Source organism: Hyperolius riggenbachi, chromosome 8, assembly GCF_040937935.1.
Source record: "Hyperolius riggenbachi isolate aHypRig1 chromosome 8, aHypRig1.pri, whole genome shotgun sequence".
Classification (NCBI taxonomy): domain Eukaryota; kingdom Metazoa; phylum Chordata; class Amphibia; order Anura; family Hyperoliidae; genus Hyperolius; species Hyperolius riggenbachi.
Window position 1 is genome coordinate 240,848,009 of NC_090653.1, and position 10,649 is coordinate 240,858,657.

Genomic DNA, 10,649 nt, shown 5'->3' on the forward strand with positions numbered 1-10,649 from the left:
TTCCTAATTACAGCTGGAGGGGAGCGCAGATCGGGGGACCCAGGCGAGGGAGGGGGGGTCCGACCCCCCTCCCCACCGCTAGGCCCAATACCACCGACCTGCCCGCTACCCCTCCGGCTCGGCAGCCGGGTGCCGCCCCTAGAAGTTTGCCGCCTGAGGCAAATGTTTCACCCCCCCCTCATGAGCGGGCCGGCCCTGCATATACGGTAGCTTTCAACATTACACAGCCACATCAACCCCACATGTAGACACCCTGTTTCGGACTTTTGGCCCTCATCAGTACATGGCAAGGTTTAATATGGCTGTATGGGATAGAGCTTGGACCAGTACAACAGAGTAACCAAGCAGCTTGGAGTGACCCAAACCATTAAGAATGTATAGAGGGACAAAAGAGACCAAAAAGCCCTCCTACTAATAAGCAATGCTTCGTGAAATTTGCCTTCTTAAAACAGAAGGAAACTTGCAATAATTCAGCTATAAATGAACATTTGTGGCTACCCACAATGCACCACTACTGAATATGCAAATTATCTCTTTTCGCCCCTGTAAGCAAGGCAAGCATCCAGAACCACTGGTGTATAGCAAGCCTATAGCTTTAAATATTACACAGCCACATCAACCCCACATGTAGACAGCCTGTTTCAGACTTTTGATCCTCATCAGTACATGGCAGGGATTGATATGACTGTATGGGATAGGGCTTGGACCAGTACAACAGAGTATACGTGTAACAGTACATCATTTTGATGTCCATTCTCACAAGGCTAATCGCCACGTCTACTCTGTTTTTGTTTGTGTTTTTTATTTTGGGGGGGGGGGGGGGGGAGGAGATACTTAACAGCATTTGAAAAATACAGTAGGAGATGTACACACACACACACACACACAAAAAATAACTACTCGATCATATTTTGTAATTCACTTTTCTAATAATTAGATTTAAAAAAACAAACCAAAAACACATTGGCTGTCATTCATAAAGCGTTCCCGCATGCAGAAATGCTAAAAACAGCCGACTTTACCGAGCACTGAGCAAAATGTGTATTCATAAAGGCTGTTTCCGCATGCGAAGCGGACTTTTCCGAGCAGAGCGATAAATTACCGCATTGTGCGGTGATTCCATGCGGAAAAGTAACAAAATGTCAATTTATAAAAATTAACGCAAGCACTATGCGCACGGGGATTACCGCTCCCCTGGATGTAGCGATAAGCATGCGGAGTTCATGCAAGTGAATGGGACAGACCTCCCAAGCAGCAGCAGAAAGAACACCGCACGGAGGGACTCGGCCAGCTTCTCCTGTTTCCGCATGCCTACCAACAGCCTACAGCCAGGGGCAAACGCAGGATTTTTAAGGGGGGGGGGTTCCTGAAAGGTCCAGAAGCACGTATGTCCCGAGTGCTTCCGAATACAGGTGGCTCCATACTGCCCATGCACAAAAGTGCGCTGGCGTATTACGGAGCTGCCTATCTTTGGAAGTACTCAAGGACACAAGTGTTTCTGAGGGCTTCTGGTAGCAGCAAATGTGAACGGGGTACAGCGCTGGAACAACTCCCCAAGAGAGGAACAGGAGATAGACTTAGTTTGGACAATTCAGTGGAATATGCTACATAGTTTCACATAGCGCAAGCGATACCCATATGATGCAGGGATATATGCATCTGCGGAAGATGTCGGTGCTACATAAATACTAAATAATAATATTTTGCCTCACCAGGATTGCACTTTTATTTAGCTTTCCTGTAAGACAAGAACACACAGTCAGCCAGCCAGCACTAGGGGAAGAGGGAAACAAAGGTGAATGAGGGAGGGCTGGTGCACACCAAGAGTGCTTCTGAGCGTTTTTCAAATCAACAGTGATTTGAAAAGCGCTTGGCTAATGTTACCCTATGTGGGTGTTCCCACAGCAGCGTTGTGATTTTTTCAAAATCGCAGGTATACTGCATGTAGCATGTTTTTGAGCAATTCATTCAAAAATCGCTCTGAAAATCACTTCACAAAATCACACTCACAAATTGCTAGCGATTGCTATTGTCATTTTGGCGTTGCACTAGCCCAGAGAGAGGAGTGGAGAAATTGAGAATAGCCCCGGAGATGGAGCAGAGAACTTATCTGTATTGAAGTCCCACATCACACAGGCTACTTGCCTGTAATCGGACTCCTGTCCCTGTCAGTCTCTCACACAAGTCAGAAAGAAGCCCTCCTGGAGTCTAGGGACTGTCAAAAACTTTTCAGCTTGTTATCCACACCTTATCCACACATGCAGTCATTATAACAATGGGGAGAGACCAGACAGATGTTTGCCCACAGACCCTGAGTCCAGGCAAGCTCTGCATCATGCTGTGCATATTTACCAGCTTGCCTGCACTCTAATTTCATCATGTCTGACACTTCTGTGCTGTGGAGAGTCCAGGACTCCATAATCAACATTCTCTCACTGTAGGCTGCATCTTCTTGTGAGGGTTGTGAGGGAAGCTCGGCTGCCTCTCTCATTCTATTAGCTGGAGGGAGGCACCAGAAGAAAGAAGGGAGGGAGAATGAGGCTGTTTATATTATGCGGGCTTCCCTGGCTGAATACACAGCTCAGTGCAGGGGGGAGGTTCCAGACACCCGGAATAGCCCCCTGAGTTCGCCAGTGACAGCGGGATATCTCCGCACTCCTATCGCAACTAGAAACATTTTTATGAATAACCACCCAGAAGGCTGAAATACCGACAGCGGTATTTTCCCACACGGATTTTGTTACCGACAACACTTTTATGAATGATAGCCTTAGGCTATGTTCACAGTAGTGCAATGCGGAGTACTGGCCGCTTTGTAACATGGTTGTCCGCACTGCAATGCACCACCTATGCAACATTCAGTGTGAAGTGTCGGTATAGCAGCGTTCGGCACACAGTGCATTACCGCAAAATGTGCATGTTAATGAAAAGTATGCTTCGCTGTCACTGTAAGCTTCTTCAGTTGCGATGCAACGCGCCTATAATGTGCCATGCAAATTTCCTGTTCCTGCCGTTACAAGGAATGCAACACAACTCCCACTATAAACCTAGTTTTAAAGAGAACCTGAGACGAGGAAGGTAAAAGTGTATACTTTCCTGGAGCTTCCTCCAGCCCCCTGACCACCGTTGCCATCCTCCCGGGGGTGCCTTAGTTCACCTGCTATCGGCCCCGGTAATCCACCTTCACTCGGGCCCTTCTGCGCCAGGTAGTACTGCACAGAAGCAGAATGCTCTCGGTGATGGCCATGCATGCTCAGAAGAGCCAGACTGCCGCAAATGAAAGATTACCGGGACCGATCGGTGATCGAAGGCAACAGGACGACAGCAAAGGTGGTCCATGGGGTTGGAGGAAGCCCCAGGTAAAAATGAAACAGTCTACTCTGTTTTTGTTTGTATTTTTTTTTTTTGGGGGGGGGGGGGAGGAGATACTTAACAGCAAAGGTGGTCATGGGGTTGGAGGAAGCCCCAGGTAAGAATGAATTCCCCCCCATCTCAGGTTAGCTTTAATGCAGTTTTATTCACGCTGAATCGATTGGAAAAAATAAAATCTATCAGAAAAATCTAAGTGTATATGGCCAGTTAAAGGCTTTGCATTTGGCTCAATGAACAACCATTCTTCATCCTTTCATTTCCAACGAATAGTGATGGCCCATAAAGAAGGTGAATGTGAAGCGAATAATTCTGTTTTGCATGCAAATTTGCTGCAAAGTGTATGCAGTTCAGAAACTGAACCAAACAATCAAAATTTCACTGGTCTACTTTCATGCCTCATACAGCTTACATTAAACTTGCATACAAGCCTGAATTATTAGATTCATGTCAGGACGGTGGAACTGTGGACTGTGTGGAAAACCTACTCTGCACTCTACAAGGACTGGTGAGATCATTCCAATTTGGCAATTGATTGCAAACAGTAGTGGCGCCAGGGATTTGTCCAAGCACCCCCTGGCATGAACTGACTTCAGGCGTCTAAGAGACGCCGAGTTAGTTCACAGCGGCAGCCTGAAGCAGCAGAGCAGGGCTACGGTAAGACGTAGCCCTGCTCGCCGGGTAATGCAGGCTGCAGTAAGGAAGAGGATCGTGGGAGGAGGAGGTCGGAACAGGAGGTCTTCTGACTAGGTGAGTAAATGGGTTTTTCTTTTCTTTTTCAGGTGGTGCTGCTGATTGTGGTCAGATCTGCTGAGCATTGTGCATATTGGGGTCAGAACTGCTGAGCATTGTTGTGCATATTGGGGTCAGAACTGCTGAGCATTGTTGTGCATATTGGGGTCAGAACTGCTGAGCATTGTGCATATTGGGGTCAGATCTGCTGTGCATTGTGCATATTGTGGTCAGATCTGCTGAGGATTGTGCATATTGGGGTCATATCTGATAAGGATTGTGCATATTGGGGTCATATCTGATAACGGTTGTGCATATTGGGGTCATATCTGATCAGAGGCGGCCTTTGGAGGTGGGAAGTGGGGCGATCGCCCCAGGCCCCGCACATGAAGAGGGCCCCAAATGTCATGCCCACCATACCATGCTCATTTTGGTGGTGGTGAAGGAAAGGTCTACAGAAGTCTAGCGGTTTGTGTTCTGAGCAGGTTGTCATTTACAAATACTCAGATTTTCCTGTTTTGTTTTACACACTTTATATTTTGCACCCCCCTCCCCTTTTATTGCTTAGGTTGTCATCTTCAGCATGCTTTACTGTGCTATGCCGTTTGCATTTTTGTAATGAATCTGCACTAACATGAAGCTTGCCAAATTTCAGATTAAGGTAACGTGCAAGAGCCTCAGCCTGAGGGCCCCAGGGGCATTTAGGTCAGTCAAGCATGGACTGGAGCTATAGGGGGCTCGGGCTGGAGCTTCTAGACTGGCTGGGGATTGGTGCTAGGTTTCATGGGGAGCTAGGGATAGGTAGAGGCTGGCTGGGGAGCTAGGGATAGGTACAGTTTGATTACATTACGTATTGTAATTGTTCCTGTATTGGTTGGCTTTGGGGCCTTTAACAAGTTTTTAAACAATAAGGCATAGTGCTTTGGAGGTGGACAAGCCCGTGACTGTGGTGGTACGGTACATGGCCTTCACTTATGCCTCTAGGCCCCACATATGACACTCACCCCAGGCCCCGCGTACTCTAAGGCCAGCTCTGTATCTAATAACGGTTGTGCATATTGGGATCATATCTGATAATGATTGTGCATATTGGGGTCATATCTGATAAAGATTGTTCATATTGGGGTAATATCTGATAACGGTTGTGCATATTGGGGTTATTGAACGTGTTTTTTGTTCAAATCTGCTCACATTACGTGTATTTTCTTGAGAAAACCTGCACAATTATGTGAATTTTCTGGGGAAAGGGTCACCTAAACTTGGGCCCTCTGTCTTTGCGTTGCACTTTTAAAGGGAACCCGAGGTGAGAATAATATTGAGGCTGTCATATTTATCTCCTTTTAAGCAATACCAGCTGCCTGGCTGCCGTGTTGGTCCTCTGCCTCTAATTCTTTCAACCATAGACCCTGAACAAGCATGCAGCAGGTCAGGGGTTTCTGACAATATTGTCAGAACTGACAAGATTAGCTGCATGCTTGTTTCTGGTGTAATTCAGTTCACTACTGCAGCCAAATAGATCAACAGGGCTACCAGGCAACTAGAATTGTTTAAAAGGAAATAAATATGGCAGCCACCATATCACTCTCACCCTGGGTTCACTTTAAATTACAGTTAGTCCCGCCCTCATCTGGTCATGACCACGCCCATTTTTTCACCGCGGCGTGCTTCGCGCACCACAGGTTGTAGCCACACCCATTTTTTGCCACCGCACGCTTCGCGCGCCGCAGGTAGTCAGCTCCCCCGGAAATTGCTACAGCACCTGCATAGCACCCCCTAAAAAAAATTCCTGGAGCCGCCACTGATTGCAAAGTTATCATCTACTCCATGTGATTGTTGATATCTCAAATGTATGGAAAAATCTATGGCTGCGATTTAGCCTGGAGAAATCATCTCGAGTCCGGGTGCCTGTTTTTTTGACAAAGAAGACCTGAGTGTATCTGTTGGCTGCGATTGGGCCTTTTTGGAAGTATTATGGTCTGTTTAACACAAGAACTTTTTCAGGCGATCTGGATCCATATATACACATGGTCCTTTACTGGAAGGAAATCGGTTGATTATTTGTGAGTGCTATTACAATTTAATAACTGATTTTAATTCTGCTCTTCCACCATATACATGTGATATGACCAGGAATTTAACTGGATGTTTTTGATTCTATATAAATGAGACATCAGTGAACTATAGGCCCAAACACAAATCTGCTTCACTTCTTTGTTGAATAGCTGTTTTTTGAACGAACTATCGTTGAATTACACTGGGGACGCCCAGTGCAGCATGGACTTATGATAGGCAAGTTAGCTGTGGGTGACCTAGCTCCTTGGGGAGTTCCCTTAGCCATCATAGTGGGGGTTTGATTTTACGAGGGTGGTGGACAATTGGGCTGCTTTGTGGTGTGAGTATTTCTATATGTGAAAAAGTTTTTAAGCTTACCGGAATAAAGAGCAATTTTTCTATTTTTTTTCACTACAATTGTGTTAGCAGAATACTTTATTTCTACTTTCAGGTGGGGACAAATGCCTATATGATATGTGTTGCTTCTTTACTGAATCATTCGAGTCTTATTGATCGCCTCTATTGGCCGAGATCTGACGCAGCACAGAAGGAGCCGGTTGTAAAGTATCTCCAGAAGCCTACAGGCCCGGTTACTGCGGTCTCACCTTACATAAAAAACAAAGAGCCAAGAGTCATAAGAAATATTTTAATTTACTGGAGAGTCCACATAAGACTGCTTCATTAAATCATCTTAAAATAATAATTAAGAAAAAAAAAAGACAAACAACAACAAAAGACGGGATTTGAACCAACATTTTCAGTCATGAACGTGAACATTTTGTCTTGGAATAAATGTACACACCTGCTATCATTTACACAGAGCTGGCCAGGGCTGCTCCCTCTGAGTCATCACGAGATATTCCAACTGCTGGACCCAGCCCTGAGGATTGGTCAGAGATATTTGCTATTTTTAGGTGCATACAATGAGGACCTGTGCTTCACTTTTGGTTTTACACACTACTGGCATGAGGAAGCACCAAAGCACCTAGCAGGGGGAGGAGTTCAAATTCCATGAAATGTATTTATTGGTGTCACTAGCTAGCAAGCTTCAGCTATGTGACATTATTTTTGGTTCCACTTTCATAGGGTACTCCCCACACTGTTCAACAACCCCTCACTGGTCCCATTACCAAAAGCCCATTCCTGATGTTCACTCTAACTCCCTCTCTTAAAGAAGAACTGTAACCTAGGATTGAACTTCTTCCCAATCAGTAGGTGATACCTCCTTTCCCATAAGAAATCTTTACCTTTCCTCAAATAGGTAACCAGAGAGGTCTTTATGGCTGATATTGTGGTGCAACCCCTCCCACAGTGAGATGTCACGACCATGGTCCTGACAGTTTACCATCTGTGAACCTTGTTGCATTGTGGGAAATAATAAGCAATTTTATCAATTACGTTATGTTCACTATAGTTCCTCTTTAACATGTACTCTTGATGTGTTTCTGACCCTGTCCACTTGTTTGGGTGCTGAACAGGGGCGGTTGGGAGTAGTGAGAGTCTTAAAGAACCCATCCATTGAAAACAGTGTTGTGTAGCTGGCAACAGTCATGGTTTCCTACTCTTTCCTTAGTTGGCCTCAGCTCTACCTGCCTTCTGGGGCTCTAAATTAGTTGGTGGGTCTGTCCATCATAGTCATAAGCCTGTAGTAAGGCTCAGTAGGTGAGAAGGAGTCAGCCAATCACAGAAGCAGCAGGACCAATTTTTATTTTTTTCTGTTTTATTGTTAGAAGTGCCTGGGAAAAGCCAGCTCCTGGTGCACTCTGGGAGATGTTCAACGAAACATGCATGGAACTCCAGGATGCATATACTCTAGCTGCCCTTTAAAGGAATCCTGAACTCTAAAAGTCTTTGTTGCCTAATACAAACAATGAGATTTTCTGGCAGATTTACTGCCAGATCAACCATTTCCAATCTGACTTCCGATTGATATTCCGTTCACTTCTACAGAAATCAGATCGGACACGCTGGAAATAGTTGATCTGGCAGTAAATCTGCCAGAAAATTTCATTGTGTGCATTCGGCATAAAATAAAAGGCAGTTTTATCTATCCTCTTTGCTGGGATTATATAGAGGTTTATTTACTACTTCTCTGTGTCTTCTACATGGCCCAGCCATGCTCTGCCCAACAATGCCCCCCCCTGTCTCACTATTAGCTTATTACTGCACCTCCCAACAACCCTCATTTCAAGCTTGCACCTTATATGCCCTGCATTGCATAATCCCAGCAGCTTCCACGAGTCATCATCCCCACTAGTGTACTCTCTACGCACTGATATAATTACTGGAAAGTCCTGCTTTGAGGTAAGGTACCTGTGTGTCCCCTTATAACCCAGTCTGTAAAGTCAAAAGTGTACCAAGGTTAAGACTGAAAGTCATTTAGTTTTAGCACAAAAAAGAGCCCAGATTTGACAAACAAAACAAAAAGTCTTACATAGTGATTGTTTTGCTAAGAAAAAATGCTAGACAGGAAGTTTCTACCCCAGTCAGTAGCCTATGCTGAGTATTAAAAAAGGGGAAGGGGCTTAATAGCTGCATTCTGGGCAGGTCATGTAATCAGTTTTCAAATCTTCATGCTGAAAAATGTAATACAGCGACAGCGACGGCGTCGTCACGTTATCTGTGCGTTGCGTTGGGTACATTGAAGCATGCAATCAATGAAAACTATGCTTCACTTTATTTTGAGTTCAGGTTTGCTTTAAGTGTGATGATGTGGCTATCATCAGAGACTGCTTTACCTGATAGCTTTCATCACATGGCCTTCCCAGAAAGCAGCTGTAAAGCAATATTGCAGATTTCAGTCTGGGATTTATAGAGGATGAGGCACTTCCTTGTCCAGCGGTTTTTATTTTAGACAACTCAAATATATATATTTTTTCCATAGATCACTGAATTCATTAATTTGTGCTGCATTACAGCAGTTAACATGTGACTTCTCACTTTCAACTTTTTGTTTAACAATAATTTCTTCTACCTAATCCAAAAATTAAGTGATTGCAGTATCTAGTAACAGTATCTTTGGGTAGGCGCAATGTCTGCAGAGGAACCGTATAAGCGGAGCTTTGGGTTTTATGCCGTCCTGTGTTGTTGCAGTCTAAGGTGCCCATATATCTAGAGATGTATGGGGAGATTGACCAAGAGACCGATCTCTGATCGAAGAGAGATCTGTTGGCTGCCCATACACTGCAGGCAAATTCCCAATCAATTTCAGCATGAAATCCATCAGGAATCAGCCTTACGACGACGTCCAATTTTGATTCCCCCACCCGTTAATTGTATATCTCACCTCTCCAGCTGCACTAACTCCAAGTCTCTTCAACTGACTCCACCGAGTGCCACCACATGGTGGCACGTAAATCATGTGGTGCGCGTCACGTCACATATGTACGTGGCAGTGCTCAGGGGAGACTGGGAGTCACAGTAGGTGAACAGGTGAGATTTATAATGCATGGGCACGGGGTGACAACATTTATATTTGAGAGGAAGAAGTGGCCGAGGGTACGTCACGTTCTGTTGCTGCGATACCACACGCCATTACCGCTGCGCACCCGATTTACCACGTCGGGCCGATATTTTCCAGCTTCCTCGATCAACACATTACACTGATTTTGGCCTAATAAAATTATTAAGTCGGAAGATCCATCATGCCGCGATATCGGTAGATGTATGGCCGGCATTAGTGTTAACTGAGCGAACATTTTAGAAATATCTCCTGCTCAAGAAGGTGAAAGATGACAACTTCCTGCCAGCAAAGAAAAATGTACAAGTTATTCCGCTGTGTTCTCTGTCAAAGCAGGCATGTCCTGAAATTCTGGATGCCAAGCCTTTGAGTCCTTGTGACATAACTGCTCTATTTCTGTGCCCTGATAGAGGCGACTCTCAGTCCATGTCAAGCATGATTCATTCATTAACATCTCCACCTACTTGACTCTGAATAAATATTGAGTTCCTGGACTGAATAGGAAAGAAGGCCTCACCTCATATGTCTACTTTCCTTTTTTTTTTATTTATTTTTTTAAGGGGGGGGGGGGAATAATTGTGATTAAATAACTATTTTGTGATGCATTTTACAAGTTATTTCAGTCATTGTAATTAAAGAGACACTGAAGCGGAAAAAAATTGACGATATTATGATTTGTATGTGTAGCACAGCTAAGAAATAAAACATTAAGATCAGATACATCAGTCTAATTGTTTCCAGTACAGGAAGAGTTAAGCAAGTCCAGTTGTTATCGCTATGCAAAAAAGCCATTATCTCTACGACTTTCAAAGTCGTGCAGAGGGCTGTCTTCTGACTTTTATTATCTCAACTGTTTCTGAACTATTTACTTTTTCTCTGCCAGAGGAGAGGTCATTAGTTCACAGACTGCTCTGAAAGAATCATTTTGAATGCCGAGTGTTGTGTAATCTGCACATATTAGAGAATGATGCAATGTTAAAAAACACACTATATACCTGAAAATAAAAATATGAGAATATTTTCTTTGCTGCTAATC